General features: G+C 46.8%; 1 protein-coding gene across 2 annotated transcripts in view; it reads left to right on the top strand.

Annotated features, from left to right (window-relative positions):
- The window catches only part of TSHZ2 (teashirt zinc finger homeobox 2), a 433,168-nt gene that overhangs the window by 256,828 nt on the left and 150,671 nt on the right, over positions 1-25,669 (top strand). Inside the window, exon 3 of one of the 2 annotated variants that reach the window (XM_081096970.1) lies at positions 10,362-10,406. The exons of the other annotated variant lie outside the window; for it this stretch is intronic. The gene's annotated coding sequence lies outside the window, so the exon portion shown is untranslated. Of the gene's footprint in view, positions 1-10,361; positions 10,407-25,669 lie in introns of those variants that run through there. 2 annotated transcript variants of the gene reach the window in all.

Genomic DNA, 25,669 nt, shown 5'->3' with positions numbered 1-25,669 from the left:
GCCTGTGAGGGAGAGGTGGATCCAACCAAATTCCAGGAGAGGAAATGGAGGCAGAGAGTCTGCCTGAATTCCCCAAGATTCCACAATGTCTGAGCCTCACTCATTTTCACCTAGCTAGAAAGCCATCACTCCATGCCTGGCACGGTGCTGATCCCAGGGAATGAACCAGTGGCCAGGACAAGAGAACGCCTTTGAGCCTAGTGACAGACGTAGATGGTCAGGCTGGGGGAAACGTTGAGTGGAGCCCATGGGAGGGCATCTGCCCACTTCAAGGGAAGTGAAGAGGGGACTGGTGTTTAGGAGGCAGCGTGATGTTAAGGGAAGACTCTGGCTGCCAAGGCCCGGAGCCTGAGTTCAAACCCCAACTCCTGAACTCTGGTTGATGTGCCCTGTAAAATGTGGACATATGAAAGTTGTGAGGATTAAGTAAATGTATGCAGTTCTTTTCCATAAAGCCTAGCACATAGTAGATTCACAAGAAAATCTTATTCTAGACTGTCACTACAGGGCCCTGCCATGTCCCTCAGCCTCTCCTGAGATATATAAAGTTTTCAGTATTGCTGGCCATGGTGGCTCAGTGGTTGAGCATCGACCTATGAACCAGGAGGTCACGGTTCGATTCCCAGTCAGGGCATATGCCCAGGTTGCTGGCTCAATCCCCGATCATGCAGGAGGCAGTGGATCAATGATTCACTCTCATCATTGATGTTTCTGCCTCTCTCCCCCTCCCCCTTCCTCTCTGAAATCAATAAAAATATATTTGGGGCGGGGGGGGGGGGGGAACCCTTGCAGTCTTCCCAGCTGATTAATGACTGGGCAGGTGATCCATGGGCCCTCAACCTGCAGTTTAATTATAACGATCTCAACTGACAGCAAAACTAGCACTCAGCGGCCTCTTCCCCTGAGCCAGGCATGCTTCTTCATCTCATCCTGATTTTTCAAATAGCTCAAAAGGTTTCATGATTTTTCTGAGAACACACAGTAAATGTACAGGTGACATTCAAACCCAGGGCCGCCCCATACTCACCAACTGGTCTCGGCCCCTCGGTTTCTCCTCCACCTTGCCTGATGGTTTCTGGGTGCTACTCAGGCTAGGCGTACACATTCAACAGTGCAGAGAAAAGGCTGTAAATGTGCCTCAGCGTTGAGTGATGAGCAAGGAGCAAGGCCTCTCCTTGGAGGTGCAACTGCAATCCAAATATTGCAACTCAGGGGCCGGGGCCCGACCTGCAGGATAAAGCCCCGCATCCTCACTCCCTGAGCGTTGATGTCCTTGTTCGGTGAGGTAATCATACATTCACCATATGGTGCAAACCAAGAACTGGCCCAAATTCTGGTGCAAGTAGACGTCTAAGAGTTTTGTGTGTGTGTTTTTAAATCCTCATCCTGACTTTCTGGAATTCATTTTGAGAAACAGGGTCAACCACAGGATTGCACATTTCCAGTGCAAGCGAGAAACAAATGCACCGCCTCTCCTAACGTTTCCACTTGACCAGGCGACGGCTTGGCGCCCCTGCGCTTGAGCACACTCAGTCTCCCTTGCACGTCCCCCTCATTTGGACTCCTGAACGCTCAATCCTGACGTGTATAATTTGGTGCTTTAATATAGAGTAACATTATTTTTCATTTACTCCAATCTGCCATCAGTATCATCTTTTCATTTAACCAGATGCAATTCTTTTTTCTTCCGCTAAATTGAAAATCCATGAGCGACAGGGAGTGCAATGTTTTAATTAGCTCATATTTTTTATATGGATTTATGTCTTTAAAATGCATTTGTGTAATTCTTCAGCTAAATTAAAAACGTCTTTCTGTGAAAGTGAGGAGGGGAAAATAAAGAGCTAAATGGTGTCATTAGCCTAGGTAGATGCGGGTGGAGAGCAAGGGCTAGAGAGGGACAGCCTCTACCCCTGGAGCACCTCCTGGGCCGATTTTGAACTTGCCCTTTATGTAAAGAAGTCTTTCTCTATAACGGTTTCTCCAAAATGGCTTCAGGAGGGATTTTTTTTAAAGGCCCCGAATAGGTAAACAAGCAGTACCTTCAAGGAACTAATTTGAAACTGAACCCGCCACGGAACAAAACAGGGGGAAAAAAAAGAGAGAGAGAGAGAAGTCATAATGATAAACAGTTTTCTCCTGCATTTCTCTCTTTGTCTTTTTTTCTTTAAAAAAAACTATCAAGTTTAAAGCTTTCTGCGGTGCTTTTTTGCCTGCCTTATAGGAGACAAGTGACATTGCGTGGTAAATGGGAGAAAAAGCCATGCAGAACTGAAATCTCTCCGGCGTTGACACTAACTTGCCCTCTATTGTTGGGAGCGAGCAGGAACTCATGATTGTTCATCAGACGGCCTTAATGCGGCTCCGGCGTTCAGCTATAATTTCTGCTTGCATTTATAATTACTGTCATAGACTGCACACCTCGGTGAGCAGATTAAAGCTATAAACTATTTAGCCGCGGCTCTAAGACGAGGAACTTGATTTGTCTGGCAGGAGTTATTTGTTAGGGAGCTTGACACATCACATAAAAATGACTCAACTTGATGAAGAACAATGCGGTTTTAGCAATGCAGGGATTTTAAATCAGCCCTGACGCCACGCCCTGCAAGAGTCACAGGGCCTCTTGTTAAATGATATGTAGGCCACGGAGGTGACAGAGTGCATGCGCTAAGGGAACCAAAATAGAAGAGGATTTGGGTGCCTTGGCTGTCTCTCCTGACGCTTCCCCAGAAGGCACAGGAGCTGGTTGGAAGCCAGTGTCATGTCCTCTGAGTCAGTCCCGTGTGAAGGTGTCAGGAGGCTCACCTGGCAGGACACGGGGATGCCACGAGCCAAAGGCACAGGTCGCATTCTGGGGGAGGGCGGGTCTTAGGGAACTTGTGCTGCTGTTGACAACGTTCACCTCTCCAAACCCAGGAGGCCAGGGCGATGCAGAGAGGAGGCCAGGGCAATGCTTTTTCCTGAACACTCTTTATTTCTTTGTTTATTTCCTGTGTTTGACTTGCAGGAGGCACAGGATATGTGTAGGCGTGGAGGGCATTATCCTAGTGGGCTAATCTCCTAGTGATGCTGTGAACACTCAAAAAGTAATCCGAGTTCAGGTTGATGAGAGGGGCTGGCTCTGCCTCCCCCTTTCTCCGCCTTGGTTCCTGGTGAAATGAGTTTGAACGGTGCCTCGACACTGGGCCTGGCCCACCATGCAGGTGCCCGACCAGCTTCCCTCTCCTCTCTGTTTTCCACCTTGGCCACCTGCTTCAAAAAAGATGTGTTTGCTGAAGGCTTAAGTCCAGGTGTGGGATGGGTTGTGCCATTTCATTTGAAGAAAGAAGGAGAGAGTTGAGTGCAGGTTTAACTAAACAGCTCTGGGGTGTAACAAGAAAGAACCGGGCGGAGCTGGGGTGCCCCTGAGACGGGACGGAAGGAGCTCTCATCTGCCGCTCTTCCCCTCTGACGCCCCCTTCTCTCTCTGCATCAGCTACAGTCCGGGTCACCGGTGCCAACCATGCTTAGCAAGGTCTGCCTTGGCATTCTCAGTGCAGAGGTTGGTGGTGGTGCTGATGAGGAAATGTGCTGAGAAAAGGAAGTGCTTAACACAGAGCCTGGCGGTGCCCACCTCACTGCCATTGATGCTGACAGAGCACCAACATGTATGGAGCATTTAGTGTCCCAGCTATCGTGCTAGGCCCTTTCATAGGTTATCACGGTTAACCTTAACCTGGACGCTATGAAGAAAGACCTGTGATCACTCCAGCTTACGGGTGAAGAAGCCAGCCCTCAGAGAGGGCACACAGATAGTCACTGGCAGGGCTGGAAATCAGGTGTGGACAAGGCAGTGACTTATCGTCAGCCAGAATTTGGGCCCACAATTCTCCCAGCACCTTTCTGGGGTCCCCTGGGTTATATTCTGTTGGGTGCTACACCCAGGTGTAAGACATGAGCCCTGTCCACAGGTTATACTCATAGGGGAGAGGAGATGAATGGGGATGTGGGGGAGGAGCAATATTTAAATATCCTGAAAGCCCAAATCTTTGACAGAGACAACTTTCTACCACTTGGGCCCTCCAGCAAACTGGTACTTTCAGTGTGTGTGGCTTTATCAGGTATTTTGTCATCAATAGGGAAAAAAAAAATGATGTTTCAGGTTATATTATTTTCAATGCTACATTACTCGATTTCACAGTCAGATAGTTCTATTTCTGTTCACCAGAGGATTTTGTCATGTTTAATTGTTTACGCCCCCCTCTCCACTACCCCCCCATACTTGCTGTAGCCTCCACTTCCCCCTTTGCGGCCTTCCTGTGGATTCTCTGGTGTGCGGTAACCATGGAGATGGGTCCCTATTGGGTAGTGTTGGCTCTGGCTTAGAAGTCAAAGAACCAATCAGAACCTCATCATCCCAGAAATGTAAGAGAATGAACATGGGAGGCCATTGGAAGAGGAGGGAAGGGGGAGGCCTGTCAGGAAGTGTCGGAGCCGGGACTTCCGGGTGCAGAAATCCCGTGAAGGAGGCAAAAGGCTGCTGAGCTCAGTGAGGAAGGATGTGGGCATTGGGACTGCAGGTCTACCTGAGGGCCTAAGGCAGGTCATGTCACCTCCCTGGACCTCAGCTGCCCCACTATGAGGTGGCTGCGTGAAGTCTGGCCGCAGGGAGCATTATGAGGATAAAAAGAGAGAACCTAGTAAGGGTCCTCCTAGTGCTGTATCCAGTGCGTGGAAATCCCTGAGGAAGGAGAGCTTCTCTCATAATTGTTCAAATATAGCAACAGTGATTGCCCTGGCCGGTGTGGCTCAGTGGGCTGGGCGACGGGTGTCCCGTGCACCAAAAGGCTGCTGGTTAGAGTCCAGGTCAGGGCACATGCCCGCCTTTTGGGCTCGGCCACCTGTAGGAAGGGGGTGATCCTAACTTCCTTTGGACATTCTCTATGTGTGAAATGACAGTAATGCCTGTGTCACTCATCAGGGAGTCGAATCAGGTAAATAAAGAATGTAAACCCCTCAGCACAGCGCCCGGGCTTTGCACAGCACAGGAAGTTTGAGGAAGTGAGAACCAGTCCCAGCCCCAGGATTGGTGCAGAGGACTAACACCGCCATGAGGCTTGGCCTCTGAGTCAGAAATGTTTCCTGGGCTGCTCATGCCCATGGAGCCGTCAAATGCCTTCAGGTGAACGAGTCGAGTGGGTCTGCATTCTCTGTGGCAGGTGCATCAGGACCTCCATTCCATTGCCCTTCAGCCCCTCCTCCCGGAGAGCCTGCTCCCTGCCTGGCTTTGTTCTGAGTGCTGAGCTCCCCTGAGGGGGAGGAAGCCCAGGCCTCACATCCGAGCAGAGGACAGTGAGTAGTGATACTAACAGCTAGCGTTTCTGAGCACATGAATGAGAGTAAACGGCGTCTAAGAATGAGGGCTGCCAGGGGATACAGGGCGCTGTAAGGGATCATGACAGGGCCCCCGCTTTAAACAGGGGGTCAGGGGAAGAAGACAAGGGGGTGAAAAAAGAGCCAGGCATGTGGCAAATTGGGAGCGTTGGTGTGTTTGCTTCAGAGAAAGGCCGGGGATGACAGCTGGGGCTGGCGGGTGGGACAGGAGTCGGGGGAGGCAGGTCAGGACTTTGTAGAACATCCAAAGCTTTGGGTTGGCCTCCCTAAGCGCAGTGAGGAGCCACTGGCGGGGTTTCAGCAGGCAAGTGGCATGATCTCCTTTCTCCCACAGAAGATCACTCTGGCTACTGAGTGTGCCATGGGTGGGAGGGGGCAAGGGCAGAAGCGGGGGCTGGGAGCGGGGAGCGGGGGACTTGTGGGGGAGGGGCAGTGTGGAGGATGTGGAAGGCAGGGTGGTCGGGGCAGTAGTGGAGCCAGGGAGCTCGGGGGCCGATGACCAGCTGCAGGGGAATTCCAGGTCATTTGGAACCAGGCTTGCCTAGGAAGAAGGGATGTCAGACTAAGACATGGAGGGCGTTAGGACAAAAGTTACCGACTTCTCAGTGGGCTGTAGACACAACTGCTCTTCCCGCATGGCCCCTGGTCCTCCCCAACTCCAAAGGCAGGCCGTTTCTGCCTGTTTCCCAAGAAGAAACCCTTTTGATTCAAGTAAACCACAATTTTTATGCCACGGGAAGTATGAAGTGCTCAGCCCCTGCTGTGCTCGCCTTCCTATTTTTCCGTCCTAATTTAATTCCTCCCTCCGTCTGTACGTCAGCCCCTCCTCTGAGCATCAGCCCTAGGTGGTCCGGACTTCGGCGCAGATTTACTGGCAAGATGAAATGGAGGAACACATTGTTTTTCCAAGATGATTTAATGACCTTTTGGGGCATCCCCGTGACTGCTGAAATCTTCCGTAATTATTCCATTTGGAGGCAGAGAGTTCTGTTGATCAGAGGAAGGTTGATGGAGATGTCAAATGTCAATAAATTTGCAATCCATAATTGTAACCACTTGATGCTGGAGCAGACCGGGGAATGGCTTAGTCCCAAGGCCATGAATTGTTGCACCAACACAAGTACCAAAGCATTACACGTGCAAAAGCACTGCCCTGCCTTCCCTTCCTGCACAAGACTTGTCTCTCTTCCAGCCTTGTTTCTCCTACGCATGTCCTTGTCACTGCTTCCTTCCCCGCGGAGGGACATGCTTCAGGCTCTACTGTCCAAAGACTTCTGAGTCCACCTCCTCCCAGAGCCAGTGATGCTACAAACACAGCCACGTGTGTCCCCTTGACAACCTCCCAACCTCCCTAGGTTTTTTGTTGTTGTTCTTTTGTTGGTTTTTGGAGTGTTTTTTTTTTTTTTTGGTCTTGTCCAGCTCTCTTTAGCCCCTCCTAGAAACCAAACATTGATTTCTTTTCTGCTTTGTTGCTTTCCGACAGCATGAATGTTCCTAACAGTGGGGGGAAATACCCCCATATAAGCACGCCCCTTGTGGGCTTGCTCTTTGACAAGTGTGAGGGATCTGGAAAATGCAAGAAAAGCTCAGAAGTCGTGGCAACACATGACAGAGGCATTTGCATAACACTCGTCTGATTCCTTGAGCTCACCTTAGCAAGTTTAACCTCTGCGTCTCTAAGTTCCCAGTTCAAAAAATGCAGTCTCCTCTGTCCTCGTGTGAATTTTTAAATTATATATCATTGTAGAGAGGCTCTTGTGGCGAATATGATGAGCCATTTTCACATCTAAAATGGGGAATTATAACTGGACATTAGTGGTCACTTATAAGTCACCGCAAGCAAAGTGGCATCTGTAACCACACGGCATTAATTGGGAAGAAACGCAGAGCATGAGCAAGGGACCTGGGAGGGGGAGGGATCACCAAGAGAGGACGGTCCAAGCCGATGGTCACAAACTCCTCGGCGGGCTGAGCACCCAACCCCAGTGCCCCCAGGGATAAGTTGAGGTTTGTCTAAAGCTGGAATTCTGCTCTGTGGCTTCTTTTTATTTTTCCTACAAAAATTTTTAAGTGGAAACTTCCTTGGAGGTTGACAGATGTGGAGTAAGGCTCAGTAGGAATCCGCGGAAAGGCAAGAGGATCTGTGGAGCTGAGGCAGCATCGCTGCCAGCCCACTGGAACATGAGCCGGGCACTGGGCGTGGGAACACAAGTTTGGGGTGGCTATGCCCACCCTGGCTGGAGAGTACAGGGATGTCTGGGGTCTAGCTGCCTGGGTTTGAATCCCAGTGTGGTATTCACTAGTAGTAAAGCAGATGTCCGAACCTCTCTAAGACGCAATGTCCTCCTCTATAGGACTAGGATAACTGTCCTGCCTCAGGGGTTGATGAAAATAAATCATCCAGGTGATGCTTTAAGTCAATGGTTCTCAAACTTGAGTGTGTATCGAATCATCTGCAGGGCTTGTTAAAACCCAGATGACTGAGCCCCATCCCAGCGTGTCAGATTCAGTAGATCATGGGCGGGGCCATAGATTGTGAATTTCTCACAAGTTTCCAGATGATAAGAGGATGCTGGCCCAGGGAACCACTACTTTAATCACAGTAGCTGGCATGTGGTAAGAAGTCTAAAAAGTTCACTCTTATTAGCTTCCATTGAGTCTTCGACCTGACACTCTGTCTGTGTGGAGCTCAAGAGCAGAGGAAACAAGGGGAAAGGACCAGAATCTCGCAGAGTAGGGGGTGGCCTGGAAGTTTACATGGCTCCGCTGAGACCACTAAGGAATAGGCGATAGCGGCTCAGGTGTTTCTACTGTATCTGGAAGTCTCCTATCTGAAGAGCCTTGATTGGCCATCAAGGGAACAGGTCCTCGTCTTGACTTAGCTTGATACCTTTCTTGACTCTGAAAAGATGGGTCATAAAATTCTTTTGGAAGCAATAGTTAAAGCTGTTCAGCATGTTAACTCTAAACTGTGTTTATCAAAATCTCTTGTTTATAATTGACTGCAAACCAACTCAAACTTAATTTAGCAAAACGGAATTCATCGGCTCATCCAAGGATAGAGTTGGTCTCATACACAGATGAATCCTAGTTTCCAAGCCTGTATATCATCAGAACTTGGTCTTTCCCTGTCTTTCAGCTCAGGTTTCCTCTATGTTGTCTTCTTTTTCAGACAAATGGTAGAGCTCTTGGACCAGACCCAGGAATTTATCCTCCCAGCATAGGAGTCTGTCTCTCAAGGGTGCCAATCAAATATGGAGATGAGTTTAGTTGGCCTGTGGAATCACATACTCTCGAAGCAATGCTTGTGGCTGGGAGGATGGATGGCCTCCTCGGCCTGGGTCAGACACACACTCCTGGAAGCAGTGAGGTTGAGTCAGCACTTTACAACGTGGCTGACATGGGCCTGCCCAGAGAGGTTGTGATATCAGCATTGGGAGGAAGAGGAAAGAACCTAAACCCAATTCATCTTGTTCAGCCTTTACCTAGACCATCTTTTCACTCTTCTGACATCTGCTCTTTTTTTTATTCTGAAATGACAGTGAGTGTCCCCACTCTTCTCCTAGGATCTATGAATCCTCCTCTCTCCCATGCCTCCCACCACTCTCCATTTCATCTCTAATTTTTCTTGACTGGACCTCCATAATGCTTCTCCCTTGTCAGCCTTCCACTTCTGCTTGCACCACAGTTAGGTGGTGGAAGCACACCCTGTCTCTTGCAAGGACTGGTGAAGTAGCCACCGTTAGACATTCTCATCTCTACTTACAACTCTGTGCCAGTTTGCCCAGCACAGATATGCCAGATTCAAAGTCATAACTCAAAATTCATTCCATAAGGAAAAGAGCTATCATTCCATGAGTGTTTTTTTCTACCTCAGGGATTTTAAACACAGTCTTTCTTATTCTTCTATTAACCATTCTCATCATTTAAATATCAAGTTAAACATCACTTTCTTTAAAGACTCTTTCCTGAAAATCTAAGGAATCATCAAGCATTTTCTATAAACGGCCAAATAATAAATATTTTCACGGTTGTGTCCACACAGCCTCTGTCACAACTACTTAATCTGCCATTGTGACATAAAAGCAGTCACAGGTGATATGTAAAAGAGTGGACGTGGCTATGTTCCAATAAAACTTTATTGATGGACACTGAAATTTAAATTTTATATTATTTTTATGTGTCATAAAATATTCTCTCTCTCTTTTTCTTTTTTTCCAGCCATTTAAAAAGGTAAAAACCATTCTTTGTTTGTGGGCCCTAAAAAAAAAAAAAAAAAAAAAAACAGTAGTGGGCCAGATTTTATCCAGGGGCTATCGTTTGCCAAGCCCTGACCTAAAGCCATAAAGCCCTCTTACATGTGTCTTTCTCGTCACCTTATTTTACTTCCTTTATTAGATTTATAACTACCTGATATTATGTTACTTATTTGTGCATTTTCTTGTGTCTGGCACTGTGTTAGGCTCTCAGGATATAGCAGTACACAGAATGGAATTTTCCTTTCCTTCACAGATCTTCTAGGAGGAGAAAGACAGGAAACTAGAAAACAAATTCATAAACATGGTCATTTTGGATCCCATGAAGGAAATAAAGTACTAAGGGCCTGTAGAATAGTGCTCATTTATTTTGAGAGGTGACAGCTGAGACATGAAGGATTGAGGGAACCCATTCTGAAATGAGTGAGAAGAGGATTTCAGACAGGAACAGCAGTGCAAAGACCCTGTGGCAAGTAAGAATGGAATTTTAGGGGAAACTGAAAGAAAACCAAGATTGCTGGAACTCTGTGAGCTCAGGGTGAAATCATTTTGAATATCTAGCGCAGACCCACTTGTGCAGGCCACGGTGACGACTCTGGATTATTCTGAGTTCATTAGCGAGTTTTGAGTAAGAGAAGGGCATGACCCAATTGGCATTTCTAAAGACAACTCTGGCTGCTCCTCAGGATGGATCTCAGATGCACGCGTGTGAATGTGCCTGTCTTTCCTTCACAGGAAGTTCCTTGAAGACCTCAGACATGGACCCTGCACAGATTAAGCCCTCAACAAAAACTTTGTGAAATTAATGCATTAATTAAAACCATTAACACAGCATAACTTTTTCTTGACTCCTTGACAGCAAGACTTTTTATAGCTAGGTTCCTGAAGCAGGTCAATTTACATCATAAAATTCAAAAATTACAGCTTATAACAAAAAGTGACCTCCCGTTATATAAAGTGGAAAACAAGCAAATTAATACCAGAGGTAATAAATGTCTGGACACTAATGGGACTTGAGCATAAAATATGTTCCCAGGGTCTTGGGAATAAGGATTCAAAATGAGGCTCAAATTCCTCAGCACCATTTAAATGAAGGTCCCATTCCTAGTCCAACTAGAATGGAAGCAGCCATAGCTGCATTCTCATTCTTTCTCATCGTCCAGTCAGCAATGTTTTTGGTTTTTGTTGTGGTTTTTTTTTAATTTCCTTATTGGTTAAGGTATTACAAATGTGTCCTCATCCCCCCATTAACCCCCAACCCCTTCCCCCACACTCATGCTCTCATCCCCCTGTTGTCCGTGTCCATTGGTTTGGCTTATATGCGTGCATACAAGTCCTTTGGTTGATCTCTTCCCCTTACCCCACCCTCCCCTACTTTCCCTCTGGGGATTGATAGTCTGATCGCTGTTTCTCTGTCTTTGGATCTGTCCCTGTTCATCAGTCTATGTTGTTCTCTATATTCCACAAATGAGTGAGATCATGTGGTATTTATCTTTCTCTGACTGGCTTATTTCACTTAGCATAATTCGGCAGTGTTTTTGAACACATACTCTGCACAGGCACTGGAATCCAGGAACGAGCAAGACAGAGCACTCTGCCCCTCGTGGAGTTGATGTGCTGGTTAGTCACAGTGGTGGGGACAGCAGCCCAGAGAGGAACACAATCATTTCAGTGCTATAAGTGCTAAGAATACAGGGCAATGGGGTAGGAGAGGGAAGACTCCTGGAGATGGTGGGCAGAAAGGCCTTTCTGGGGACGTGACTTATTCGCTGAGGTCTGAAGAATGAAAAGCAACTGAGCATCCACCAAGTCAGAGAATGAGAGCTCCAGGCAGAAGGAACAGCACATGCCAGGTCCCGGAGGTGAGGAAACGCTGGGCATGTTCAAGGCAGTGTCTAGCACAGGGGGTCACAAACTTGCTCTGTCACAGGACCGGGTAGTAAATACTGGGTGCTCTGCAGGCCATGCAGTGTCTATTGCAAGTACCGGCCCTGCCATTCCACCACCAAAGCAGCCATAGCTGATACTTGAAGGAGGGGTGTGGCTGTGTTCCAATAAAACTTTATTTACAAAAACAGTTGGCGGGCCGGATCTGGCCCTTGGGCTGCATTTTGCCAGCCCTGATCCAGTAGGACAGTGTCTCAGGGAAGAGTCCCAGAAGCAGACCCTGACATCAGGATTCCTGGCCAAGTGGTTTCTTAGGAAAGTGCTCCCAGAAGAAACCAGTAAGAGAGGGGAAAGGCAGGAGGAAGGGGAGACACCCAGGCAGGGAGTGAACTCCAACAAGGCCCAGCCTTTGCCGGATCCCTTGGGGAGCTCTGGGTGTTCGTCTGGAGGCAAGGGCTGGGCTCTGGTGCTCCCACTGCAGCTAGTCATTGATGAAGAGCTGGCCCAGGCGACATAGGCTTTCGGGCATGGGGCACATTCAGGCAAAGCGGCTCCAGGAGCCATGGGCTGTCCGTGGAAGAGTTAGTTCCATGCATATCTGTTAACAGGGAAAACAGGCCGAAGCCAGGAGCAAGGCATAAGGATGAGCATAGGGAATCCAGAGGCATCTCTTCAGCGCCCCCTTCAGGTGGGTTTCACTGTGGCCTAGCTCTCCACCTTTGTGAAAAAAATGCCCGTTTCCCCAAAGGTAAATTTGTGAATGAAGATATGGTCTCTATTTACCTCTCAGAGCTGAAGTTAAAATATATCACATTCTTCTGTCAAAAAAAAAAAAAGTGTCAAAACAAGAGTTGCCTTTCACCTCATTGTTACTGATAAAATATTAATCTAAGTTGTAACCAAACCAGTGTAAGTATGCAGGGTCCAGGCGTTTGCAAGTGAGCGGGGACGCAGGTAACTGGGCTTCCATGCACACCAATTCAATGAAAGAGAGGGACTGGCATCGGTTGAGTCCCTACTGTGTGCATTGTGCTAGGGGTTTCCTTGTCTTTTTCTCTTTCAATCCTCACCACCGTCTTTCAGTAGATTTCTTATTATCCTGATTTCATAGCAGAAACTGAGGTTTGACTATAAGCCCCTGGAGGGCAGACAGGGGCTGTACAATAAAAAATGCACAACTCCTATTTGCAAGCTGCAGCTCAGGAAGGTTTTGCAACCTGCTGAGGATGAGCGCAGTTCTAACACTCGACACCATACGTGCACCTTTCAGATAGGAGAGTAAAAGGAATAAGTACACCTGACCTGCATGGCTCAGGGTTGAGCATCGACTATGAACCAGGAGGTCATGGTTTGATTCCCAGTCAGGGCACATGCCCAGGTTGCGGGCTCATCCCCAGTGTGGGGCGTGCAGGAGGCAGTCAACCAATGGCTCTCTCTCATCATTGATGTTTCTATCCTTCTCTCCCTCTCTGAAATCAATAAATACATATATTTTTTAAGAATAAACACAAAATGGCCGGCAGCCAGCCACTGCGGGCACTGCTCTGCACCCATGCAGGTGGCATTCCTGTGCTGAGGCACGTGATTCATGTCATTTGCCTACTGTCATGATGAGGCTCTGCAGGGACTCATCCTCACTCTCAGATCAGCAACTAACACCTGCAGGCCTTTAGCCTTCTTCCCTGGACAAATCTTTCCCAGATTCTTGCCTAATAGCCATAGTGATCTCACTTGTTCAATCAACAAACATTTCTTCAGCACCTACTATGTGCCAGGCGCCCTCAAAGCCCTGGAGACACAAACTCCAATGACAACAACAGCCGGCGTTATGCAAGCAAGTTCTCTACTTACAGCGTCTCAAATCCTTCGTAGCAGGTCTCATCATGGAGCCCTACCTGGTAGGGGGGAAAGACTGAGCCTTTAGAAAGTTGAGGAAGTGGCCCCTTCTCATACAGTGGGGAAGGGGCAGAACCAGAAGCTGAGTGTGCATCTTCCAGACCCACCTCAGTGCACCCTGTCCTGAACCCCGAGGAAATAAGAGCTCACACGTATGAAGGCTGACAGGACAGGGTCCCAGCTCTGCTTTAAACCCTTTAGCTATGTCATGTCACTCTCCTTCCTGCTCTCCCACCAGATGTGTCCCTGGGATCGACCCCATTTTACACAAGTACCTGAAATTCACAGAAACTGATCCAACCCCAAATCCGCTTGATCCTAGGCCTGAAAAGCAGCCTTTCAGATTCTTCTGATTACCAAAAAAAGAGGCAGAAATAGCACAGTAACAATGAATATATATTCAGGGCTTGACTTGCCATCTGCCAAGCGCTGGGCTTAGTTAGCACTTCTCTTTTTTTAGGTTATGTGAGCTTTAGCCACAATAAAGCACAAGGATATTCTTGTGCCCATTTTACAGATGAAGAAATGGGGATGTAGCAAGGTGACATCACGCGTGGTCACACAGGGTTATGTGACGGGGCAACATTCAGTCACAGATCAGTGCGCCTCTCCAGAAGAGGCAGGATTGGCCCCATTCCCATAGGGAAGGTTGTCATGAGCAGCTGCCCTTGACCTGGGTTCATGAAGAATGAATAGCCCTTAATGGTTACCTGCTCCATGCACAGCCAAGGGCGCCTGGGTGCGGAGTCCTGATGAGTTGGGGTGAAAGGATGCGATGGAAAGAAAACCAATGTGTCTAGAAATCACCTGGGCTCTGCGTCAGGTTCATAGCTGCATGCCCAGGGCAGGGGCTTCCTTCCTCCCCCAACTCCTCCTCCTCCCCTGCATCTCCCTCCCCTTCCTCCTCCTCTTCCTCCCCCAGATCCCCCTCCTCCTCCTCCTCTTCTTCCACTTCTTCCTTCACTCTCCAGAGCTTTGCCACCTCCAACAACACGAAGCGTGTAACGTGGCTTGTCGAGAACGCGTGTGTCTGTTAAGGGTTGCTCTCGGGTGTTGGACTGCCACCTCCATCTTAGTCGCGCGCGCCCATCTTTTTCAATCTAATGAACTCCAACCATCAGTGCAACTTAAGTTCGGCTGTCTGTTCGTGCATAGTTAATATTAAAAATGTACTAACAGTGTGGCTGAGAAATCAAATTATGCACATAAATATGCTGGCATAGCAGAGGCGGCGGCAGAAGCTGAAGTTAGCAACACTGATGCCAGTTCACATTTGCAAATCTCCCGTCAATCTGTCATTAAACATGTTATCAAATGATGATAAGTGTGTGCTTCTTGCTTGCATTGGTGAGCCGATTCCGATGTTGATGCACATTAATGGGATAATACGCATTAACATAGCTGTGCTTCAATGAACACAAAACATTTTTTATCTGTCTCAGTTTGTTCCCCCTGTGGGCCCCAAGTAAGTGTTTTGTGTTATCAAATTGCCAAAAAAAAAAAAAAAAATGGAAAGCCTATTACTTTTAATTAGCAAACCTTGTTGTTGGTGGGGATTTTTCCCCTAACATCCCCCCGCCCCATCCCTGTGTGCTGGTAATAAAAGAGAGGCAGAGAGCAAGGGGAGCTGAACTGTCTTCTTTCAGGAAAACGATTAATGTCAGGATCTCAGAGGCTGGCAATTACGCTCTGTCTTAATGCACTGGCCTTTCATCCGGGCCCTCGCTCTTGACAGGACTGATCGGCTCAGTTCAGTGATATGAAAGGCTGCAGAGGAAATGATCGGAGACATCCCGGTCCGTCAGGAGGGCCAGGCAGAAACGCCATCCTGGTTCCAGATCCTGATGCTGCTCAGCCAAGTCACAGGCCAGGGCGACGGATGCTGGTCCGGGCGTCGCCCAGACTTAGGGGTGTCACCCTGCTGAGTGGGGGAGATGGAGCTGCAACCGTGTCCCCAAAATGGGGGCTGAGGAAATGGGATACGCTATTAAAAAGCCAGGGGTGCCCTTTGCCCATCACTGGGCACCCACTCGCTCACAAGAATGAACGCCAGTGCGGACATTAATTCCGTGCATCGGTGTTCCGTGAGGACGCCGTCATCCCAAAGATCCAGGATCTGATTGGATTAATGTTTATCAGAATGAAAATCGAATTTAGAAATTCTTGAACAAATACTCAGACCTCGTGGTCCCAACACAGGGCCAGTTCGGTGTCTGAGCCGCGGTGCTGGGGCCCTGCTCCCGCTGGGAAGCAATGCTCTGAACATCAGGCTTCTCCCCTTTCCCAGATCCGCCGGCACCCCCTGGATATCTGATAAATTCTGCAGTCAGCAGAGATGCAGTGGACACCTACTATGTGCGGAGACCACCACAGGCTCAGGGGGCCCCGTTGACATGATCCCTGCCCTCGTGTCGTCTATAGATTGGGGAGAAACATTATTTTTAAGTCACTACAGGCTGATCCATTGATTTCCATTAAGAAAAGCTTAAGTGGAGCCATAGGGGTGGTGCGTAGTAGCAGTTACTTCCCACGCTCAGCGGAGAACGTTCTTTGCCATTAAGAACACACAGTGGTTATCGTGCCCAGCCTTCCTGGGTTCTTGTTTACATGTGTTGTAGAATGAGCATTGACTTCTTGCCATTCGTGTTTGTTCCTAAGTGGGGTGAGCGGCTTATTAATGATTAGAATTATTGTTGTTGTTATGAACGTGCTAATTAAAAGGAAATTCTGTCACGCAGCCTAGAGAGGCAAGCACGAGACTACAATCAGAGCCCCGGGACCGGCATGTGGAGAGGACCGTGTGAAACCATGGAAAAGAGAAAGCTCAGGATGAGGGAAAGGGCTCTCAGGGCTCCTACCATCCTCCCTGGAGATACTTTCAGGGGGTTTTCCCGGCTCAGGATGTGAAAATCCACTCATATTTTGAATGGAGGTGTCCTTCCTATTTTCTTTGTCAAAGGGTGGACGTAGCCCTCAGATGTGTGCCCTGAGGGCCCCTTGTCTTCCACAAGTACGTTCAGATAAGGAACCCCTCTAAACTGATGATAGGGGCCAGACCCGAGGCTGGGCACTGAGGACGCTGATAAGACCACACACCATCTCTCCCTCCAGAAAGTCATGACACAGGGGACAGGACAAGAAGCAGATGCACACTTTCAGGGCCTGAGCATGACGTCACGAGGTGAGCCAGGCACTCACAGGGGACACTCAGCCTTGTGAGTAAGAACAAGTTCTTTCTTTACATCGTTAACCAGCACTTATTGGCACACTCAGACCAAAAGAGGCATAATCATGATAAGAGCTTATATTTACTGAAAAGTTGCATGGCACTCTGCTACTTGTCCATTTTAACTGTCTACTCTCAATGATGCATTCTCTTCCTGGTCTTTCTCTCTCGACCTTGACCTCCACCAACACGGACACCGTCCATCAGAACACAACTCCAGGTCTGGCCCACAATGTGGGGGAAGGGGACATTACACATGTGTATTGACTTACTTTCGAAGAATGATAGTTCAGATGTTGAGATGAAGGGTAAGAGCAATACAAGTAGAATATATGTAGCATGTGTACCCCACGAGCCATCATGGATTCAGAAAAAGGAAGCTGAGCCCAGCACCTCTCACTGCGCGAGCAGCTGGTACTATCTGTTGACTATCCCCGGAGGATGAAGTGTTGTTTGATTCTCTGAAAGGTTAGTAAACTTGCTTCCAGACTAAGGTTGGCAAGAAGCTTAAAAACTACTACAGAGTAACGGTGCCAGGGTGGTGGCATTTTGGATTTCTTTCCCTTCTCAAACTATTTCTATGTGCTAATGTCACTTTGACAACAAACAAAATTCATGGTCGATAAAAGTAGAAATCATTTATTCAGTGAGTATTTTTTCTCATTTCACCTGAACCACTCAACTTGAAACTTTGAGTCTTTTTTTCCCTCCACGAGTATTTCAACATGGAAAATCTTTTAGTCTATGAAAAGATCCTTCAAATCTTCTCCCTTCTTGTCAGGCCATTTTTATTTTTTTTTCTCCTCAAGACCACTTCTATGTAGATAATTCTCCACCATTACCAAGAGGCGGCCCACAGGTAACTGTTAGTCTTAAAGGTGATGGGAAAAGCTGGCTTCAGACAGCTTGGTGATTTTTCCCAATGTCAAAAGCCAGTTACTAGTCAATAAGGTCTGGACTTATATTGATGTTAAGATTTCTGTTAACAGAAACCTTTTTTTCTTATAACCCATGGGTTTTCTCCACCACCACCACCCACACCAAAGTCTTAGGGAATGAGTAGTATTGGTATCTCATCAACAGTAATCAACATTATCAGCATTAATTCATTCAACATATTCATCATGTGCCTCCTGTTGTCAGGCACTGTAGCAGATTATGGAAATCCAGCATCGAACAAAACAGAGACAATGTCCCTACTTTCTAGAAGTTGACATTCAAGTCAAGGAAGACAGATCATGAACAAATAAATATATGATACACTAGGGCCCCTTTATCATGGCTTTGCTTTCCATAGTTTCAGTTACTCAAAGTGAGCTGCTGTCTGAAAATATTAAATTTCCCCAAACATCATCTGCTCCTGGCATCCAAACATCAGCATCGTCATGGCTCAGCGACCAGGCTCACCTGAAGCGGATGGTTCTCCTTCCGAGGTGTTGTCAGGAGGCCACTAGGAGCCCAGCACTACATCACAATGCTATGTCACTCATCTCACTTCCCCTCTTCACATAGGCATTATATCCTCACGTCATCACAAGAAGGAAATGAGGACAATAAGATATTTGAGAAAGAAAGACCACATTCATTTAACTTTTATTCTAGTATATTATTATAATTCCTTTATTTTATTATTAGTTATTGTTACAACTCTCTTGCTGTGCCTCATTTATAAATGAAACTTGATCATAGGTATGAGTGTATAGGAAAAAATATATAGTATACATAGGGTTCGGAACTATCCACATTTTTTGGCATGTGGTAGGGGTCTTGGAACATATCCCCGAAGATAAGGGGGGACTACTGTATGTCAGATGCTGATGAATGATAAGAAAAGGAAAGGGAGAGCAACAGGAGGGGAGGCTAACTTTAGATTGTGGAGGGGAGGCTTGTCCGAGGAAGGGACATCTGAACTGAGACCTGAATAACTTGGAGGAGGAAACCATGCGATAGCTGGGGAGCTGGAACAAAGCAGTGTCTAATAATCAGAGCAACTAGTCACCAGAGGAATAACGTCATGATCAAAGAATCACTGAAAATTGAAAATTTTGCAATGGGTGACAAAGACCATTCATTACAATCAGGGAATCCAAAGACGATGAAATCTAAGCAATTTCTACATTGCTATTTTTCAATTATAACTTTCATTTGTATCTTCTAGAAATTACACGAGGAGTTACAGATGGCCTGAGAGTGAGGTGCAGCTTTTTTTTTTTTTTTTAGGATTAGTTGCCAAAGTTTAAAAATCAGAGAAATGTACTTAAAATTTCAGATTTTCAGCTTCTCTTAAAAAATTGGAAAAATGGTCCATGGTGGCCCCACTTTCCCACATGGAATCAGTTGGAGCAAAGAAACATTCCCTTCAGCTAGGATATGCTCTCCTCATTTTACCACCATCTCTGTGGCATTTTTATATTTTTCCCACATAAATTAATAAATGAGAATTCTGGGGTAGACTTCGGAAAACAGGAGGCTGACCGGTCGGGGTGTTGTTCAGAGTGAGCGGACATTACTGAGAGGTGTTCGGGTTAGTCTGGAACTGGAGCCCCTGGTTCTGGATCCGACTCTGCCAGTCACCGGGTATGTGCCCAGTGATGTCTGCTAAATGTTTAACAACTGGCTCTCCAGAGAAATCAAGCCCCGATCTGCAGCGTTGACAGGTTTCTGCAGTGCAAGCCCTCCCGCTGAGAAGATGTGCACAGAGGACTCTCCCGAGCTCTGGAGACCGGGACCAGCTGTCTCTTGCACACGCGTGTGTAGGCCAGTCACCTACTCTCTCCAGCCGCCGAGACAGGCGAAGGCAGGCACTTCCCCCAAGGCGCTTGGAAGGGTTCAGGACTCCGAGCACTGTGGTAGGCTTTCACTGAATGTCACTATTCCTAGCTGGGATCCTGGTAGGTGGCACCCTAATGCTTTGTGCCTCAATTTCATTATCTTAAATGTAATAAAACACTTCCCTGCCACTTTCACAGGTTACTGTAAAGATCAAGTGAAATAATCTACACCAGCTGCTTTGCAAAGTTACAAGTATTTTGCCCTGGCCGGTTTGGCTCAGTGATCATGGGTTCGATTCCTGGTCAAGGTCACATACCTCAGTTGTAGGTTCAATCCCCGGGCCCAGCTGGGAGGCAACCAATTGATGTGTCTCTCTCACATCGATGTTTCTTCCCCGCCACACACACACTCCACCCCATTAAAAGAAAAGAGTATTTTGTTAAAGTCGAGTCAGAACCCAAAGAATGAACATTATATGACCGAGGCATACACTTTGGTTCCTCCGTCACCATTTTTCCTGAACTTCCAGCTCTCCTCGGCTCCTGTCCTATTTCTCATTTAGAAGCCGTTTCATTGCGGGGCCTGGAAACCCACCAGCTCAGCACAAAATTCAGTCCATCAAGAGGTTCTGAGAGTCATTTTGCTTTAAGTCTTTTTGATCTTTCACCCCTCAATCCTCTAATCCTTTTTGTTAGAGGAATCTTCAGTTATCCCTGTTTTCGTTCTTATTTCTCAGCTTTCTCTTTGAAAAGCAGGATTCCCATCGTGTCTTAAAGGTGAAGGCAGTACAGGGCCTTCCTCACCAGCGCTACGTGGCAGCATTAAGATGCCAGTCACCGCCGCTGCTGAGGCTCCAGGGGGCGTTCTCCTGGGTTTGCTAGGTTCTTTGCTCAGCCCTGCCTGTGAGCTCAGAGAAGACAATATTGGGGAACATCACTTTGCTCCCCATTCAGCACTTTTCTGCTGAGTCATCGGGTTTTGGTTTTATCCCCACACCTTCCATTTACAAATAGAAATGCTTTAATGATTGGTAGGTAGGTAGGTAGGTAGGTAGGTAGGTAGATGATAGATAGATAGATAGATAGATAGATAGATAGATAGATAGACAGACATGGGTAAAGTAGCAGCTAAGGTTGTCCATCTGCCATACCCTGATGCCTGCTTCAGTCTTGAATCTATGATCTGCTCTCTCTGTTGTGACAGAAGTTAGGAAGTGTTAAGGAGGTTAAATCTTTGAACTTGACACTTGAACTAAGACTTTCTTCATGGGGGTGACAAGGAAATATAAAACAGAGCCATTCTTCGCTTTTTTATTGCCCAGTCGATGTACCTCCTGAAGGCCTCTCGCACATCCCCCCACCCCCCACCCCCGTGGGCAAAGGCGGGGCTGATGGGTCCCTCGCCCCCGGTTCTGTGAGGACTGCACGAGGTTCTGGGTGAGTGGGATGGAATTAACTCCTCTCCAGGACTGTTTCTCTCTTGTTCTCCAAATGTCCCTTCTCCGGGTTTGCTCAAATGGTATGCTTTCATCACGAGTTTCTCAGATCTAGGTCTGGGTTCACGTTTCCTCTGAAGCCCAGAGACTGATGTCTCCTGGAGGAGTCTGAGATCGGCTCCAGGCTTCCCCATGCTGAGCAGCCCACCTCCTGACTCAAGAAGATCAGACGTCAGTGGATATTAACAGAAGAGTGTGATCATGTAGTTTAGTTGCTGTAAAGTTTTACTTTTAAAAGACTACAAACTATCCCATAGCATATGATATGTCTGCCATTTCCCATACTTAAAAATTAAACTCCTTGTAATTAAGCACTATGCTATGTCCCACAGCAATCAGCACACCAGGATGGGTAAGAGTGCTGCTGTTCAAAGCTGCCCGCCAGCTGCCTGGCTCTTTCTAGGGTGTCTCCTCTCCAGTCCTTTCCCTCCCGCACCCTCTATCTTGAAAACACAGGCTCTGAAATATCTTTTCCCTCTATCATAACTCGAGTTTGTTCTGTTCTTTCTTGGTCTGAGGTCAAAGCCATTGACCTAGAAACTCCCTTATATTCTTGGTCCAAGGTTAAGGTTAGAGTGATACAAACCCAGAAATACAATCTTATCTTTTCCCTGTTCAAGGCAATTGAAAGTTTTCGCATAGTCACTCAACTTTCTCATGCAAGCTTTGGCTATTTTCCCCAAAGAAAGGCACTGAGATAAAACCAAGTTTGGGAACTTATTTCTGCAGGTCCAGGGTCCCCACCCCAAAATGGACACAGAGTCTGCTTACCACACACATGAGAAAAATGAAGCATAAGAGGGAAATGATTTGCTCAAAGCAAATCCAGGGGTTTGTTCCCAACCCATTCATGCCAAGATAATTCCGAAACACAGAAAAGCACACGATATTTACATCCACCCTCCCTAACACCCTTTCTCATGACCCCTAATGACTTGGCCACATCAGCAGTTTATATCACCTTACCTCAAGTGTTACCATCTTCTTATCATCTCTTTCCACTACAGTGGACTTTTGTACGCTTTAGGTAATAACAAGAGGAATGAAGTCAGGACATAAATGCACTATATGATAAAGCTTCAAACTCAGAAACATTAATCCAATGAGAGAAAACATACAGACCTGATATGATTTCTAATCTCTCAACCACTGTATTACCTGGGCAAGTCATTGTCAAGAGGTAGTATTTGGTCCCCGGCTGGTGTCACTCAGTGGTTGAATATTAACCAGGAGGTAACGGTTCAATTCCCAGTCAGGGCACATGCCCAGGTTGTGGGCTCAATCCCCAGTAGGGGGCGTGCTGGAGACAGCCAATCAATGATTCTCTCTTATCATTGATGTTTCTATCTCTTTCTTCCTCTCCCTTCCTCTCTAACATCAATAAAAAAATTAAGTAGCATTTGGAATAAGTTAGTTTGAATCCAGGTGCCATCACTTCTGAACTGTGTGGCCTTGGGAAGGACGTAACTTGTCCAAGCCCCAGTTTACTGGCCTGTCGAATGGAGACAGTATTAGTATCAAGACTTCCTAAGGCTGTTGTGAGGATTAAATGTTATCATTAAAACCATGTCTGACATACTGAAAACACCAAATAAATGTTGTCTGTAATGATCTTGGGACCTATTTGAATAACCCTCGACCCTGGATCCTTTACTGTAGAATATAATAGCCTCCTACGTATATCAAAGGATTGGCCATGAAATTATACACAAGGTGGAAGCTAAGGGTTCCCTCCTTCCAAGGCAGGCAAGCAGGAGGCATAATGTAGCCAGACAGGGGCTCTGGCTCTGTTTCTCCAACCTCTTCCAGCCCCAAATCTGTAACCTCACCCTTTTCCTTCTAATCACAGGAGCATTCATACATTCGTTTAGACAGATATTGATTGAGGACCCACCACATGCCAGGTGCTCTGCTGTGCGTGGAAGCCCGTGTAGCTCTTACCTTCTAGAGGAAAAGAAAGACAACAGCAAACACAAGCACACAAAGTCACGTCCGAGTGGTGCTATGAAGGTATCAGACATGACGCTGGCACAGAGAACGCAAGTGGCGTGGGTTGGGGTGTGAGTCAGGTGAGTGGGCTTTTTTGACAGGGTCATCAGGGGAGCCCCCTCTGAAGAGGTGACCTTTTTCTGAGACTGGCTGTGGGGGTCCGGGGAAGGAATGTTACAGGCAAGGGCAAAAGCAAGTCACTGATGCCAGAAAGGGCTTGGCTTGTGTGAGAAACGGAGACTGGGGAGGATGAGGCTGGAGAGCTGGGTGGAAACCTGGGGCAGAGAAGCTTGCAGGCCAAGGATCAGAAGGCACTGAGAAGGCACTGGGCTGGGGTGAGCCCAGGAATGACGGCGTCCAGTCTACGCTTTGAAAGATGCCACTGAGGAAGCTGAACAATAGTCAGGGGCAGCTTAGATCTAGTCTCTGTTTCTTTAAGCCAAATAACTAAGCTCTTAAAAAGGAGTGGTCATGGCCTGGTCAGTGTGGCTCACGCAACCATATTGACTAATGTTGTTCTGTGCACCGAAAGGTTGTGGGTTCAGTTCCTGGTCAGGGCACATGCCTGGTTGTGGGCTCAGTCCCTGGTAGGGGGCATACAGGAGGCAGCCGATCAATGTCTTCCTCTCACATCGATATTTTTCTCCCTTTCTCTTTAAAAATCAATGAAAACTCTTTCAGAAAAAAAAAAATGGGTTGGACATAAATTTATTTGCAATACAGCTGATAACTATCCAAAACTTACTTCTGTCTCATTCTTGGGAATTTCTCCGCTAAAATATAAAGTACCTCTGTCAAGGCGTGAGCCTGTCTATCCCAAAAGGGTGTGTGGAAGTCAGTTTTTGGCTTGTAAATAGACATAGAGTTTCCCAGCACCTGTTAGTTGCGCAATCCGGCAAGTCCGTGGTGACATCCTCCCAGGGTAGGCGGGGGAGCTTGGAGCCTGGGAACCATCTTATTTCTGGGCAAACCCCCAACTCTAGGGATGATGGATAGCTTACTGTACCCCATCTGTTCCACAAGAGAACAGCCACACCCTGACTGATGACAGAACTGAGTGTTTGAACACAGTTTGGAATAGTCACACTAACAAGGTCAAGAAAAAAATGAGGCAGCCTACCAGATAACTAATCAGATCACTCAAATCCGCCCAAAATTTTACATAAAATAACTTGAACCGCTGTTTTCCCCTTAAATTATAATGACTCATGTCCCACATAATTATAATAAATAAATCTCACGTAAAAATATATCCACATACATACTATGTATATGAGTCCTCAAAACATATTTTATGATAAAATAGGTGAATGGGTTTTCCCTTTATTTTTCTCATTTAAAAAATGTGTACAATTTTCATGCATAACTCCTGTAAATTTTTTGTCATTTTGTTGTTAATATTGCCCCCTCTTTTTGTTCTTAATTCTAAGTCTAATCAATTATTCTCCACCCCAGCCCAACCCAAGTTTGCTTCCTCAATCCTCCCAACACTAAATAATTAGTCAATATGGTTGCATGATATGCACGGAGCCCAACGAAGAAATAGTCATTGGCCTTTGGCACAACTCAGCAAGCAACCTCTCAACACCGAAGCTTGAATGTTGGCCGCATTTCCTTATTTGCTGGTGAACAGCTAAGAATTTAATTAGGTGACTACCATGGGGGATTTCTTACTTGGACATAATCCCCAGACACCAGAGGACACCAACTTCTAGACATCACCCAGAGCTCATCTGAGAATGACTATTTTTATCCTTGAAAACGTAATCTTAAAAAGTAAAATAAAATAAAATTTAAACAAATAAAACACAGTTTTTCCAGGGCTTATCTTCTTTATTCCACCCGCCCACCCCCACCCCCTTGCTGTTCAGCTAATTCCCTGCCAAGGAACATTTGCTGTGCCCAAGCCATTACACAAAGACAAGCCAAAGGCACTTGCGAATAAAGTGTGTATTTCCCCCAACAACAGAGACGGCAATTTTCAGATTCTCGCTCAGTGCCCCAGCCATCCCTCCCTGCCAGTTTCAGCCGGAGTGGTCTTCAGGAGAGGGACAAGGAGAACATCGCGAGCGGCAAGTCTCGGATGTATTCAAGGGCCATCAAATCAGGGCCAATTCGGATCCGCAGCCTCACCAGAGCACTTACATCCCAACGTGCGCCTCTTAAGGTCAGACGTTTCGTGAAACCGCTGGGGACGGCTTGTTCTGTTCGCGTTCCTTTTCAGTTCCCGTCCTAATGGCAGTGGCTCAGGCTCCCAGAGAAAGGCAGCTTTTCATGTTCACCTAGAAGAGATTTTCTCCACAAAAGATTTGATGTGTTTGTGTTTTCTTTTCTCCCCTCTCTCTCTCTCTCTGAAAATTAATATTTTCAATCTTTAATACAAAAGGTACATGTTCTTTCCCCCCATCTTCTTTTCCTTTTAAAATGATTGGCACCTGCCTGTGCCCCTATAGTTGTGGTGAGTGGGCGAGTGATGATAATTAGCCCCCATCAACTCAGCACAACAGTCAATGTCATTAGCTGGTCAAACATTCTAGTTTCAAGTTCTGCTGAGAGTCTCGGTGCTGAAACCTGTGGGAATCTGGAGGAAGGCAGGGAGGAGCGAAGGGGTCAGGTTTGGCCGTTTGTCTGCCTTTTGTAGTGTATTTATTTTTGTGGGAGAAATAACTCTAAGGGTAGGAGAAACTGTAGACAGGGATTTCTAAAAGACAAAAAGAAATAAGTGAAGAAAACAATGTGATGCAGCAAAAAGAATAGATGCTTCAACATCAACAAGAC

This window comes from Myotis nattereri (genome assembly GCF_964212035.1).
Source record: "Myotis nattereri genome assembly, chromosome: 8".
In the NCBI taxonomy this organism is placed as follows: Eukaryota; Metazoa; Chordata; class Mammalia; order Chiroptera; family Vespertilionidae; genus Myotis; species Myotis nattereri.
This window is presented reverse-complemented; position numbering and strand designations above follow the sequence as displayed.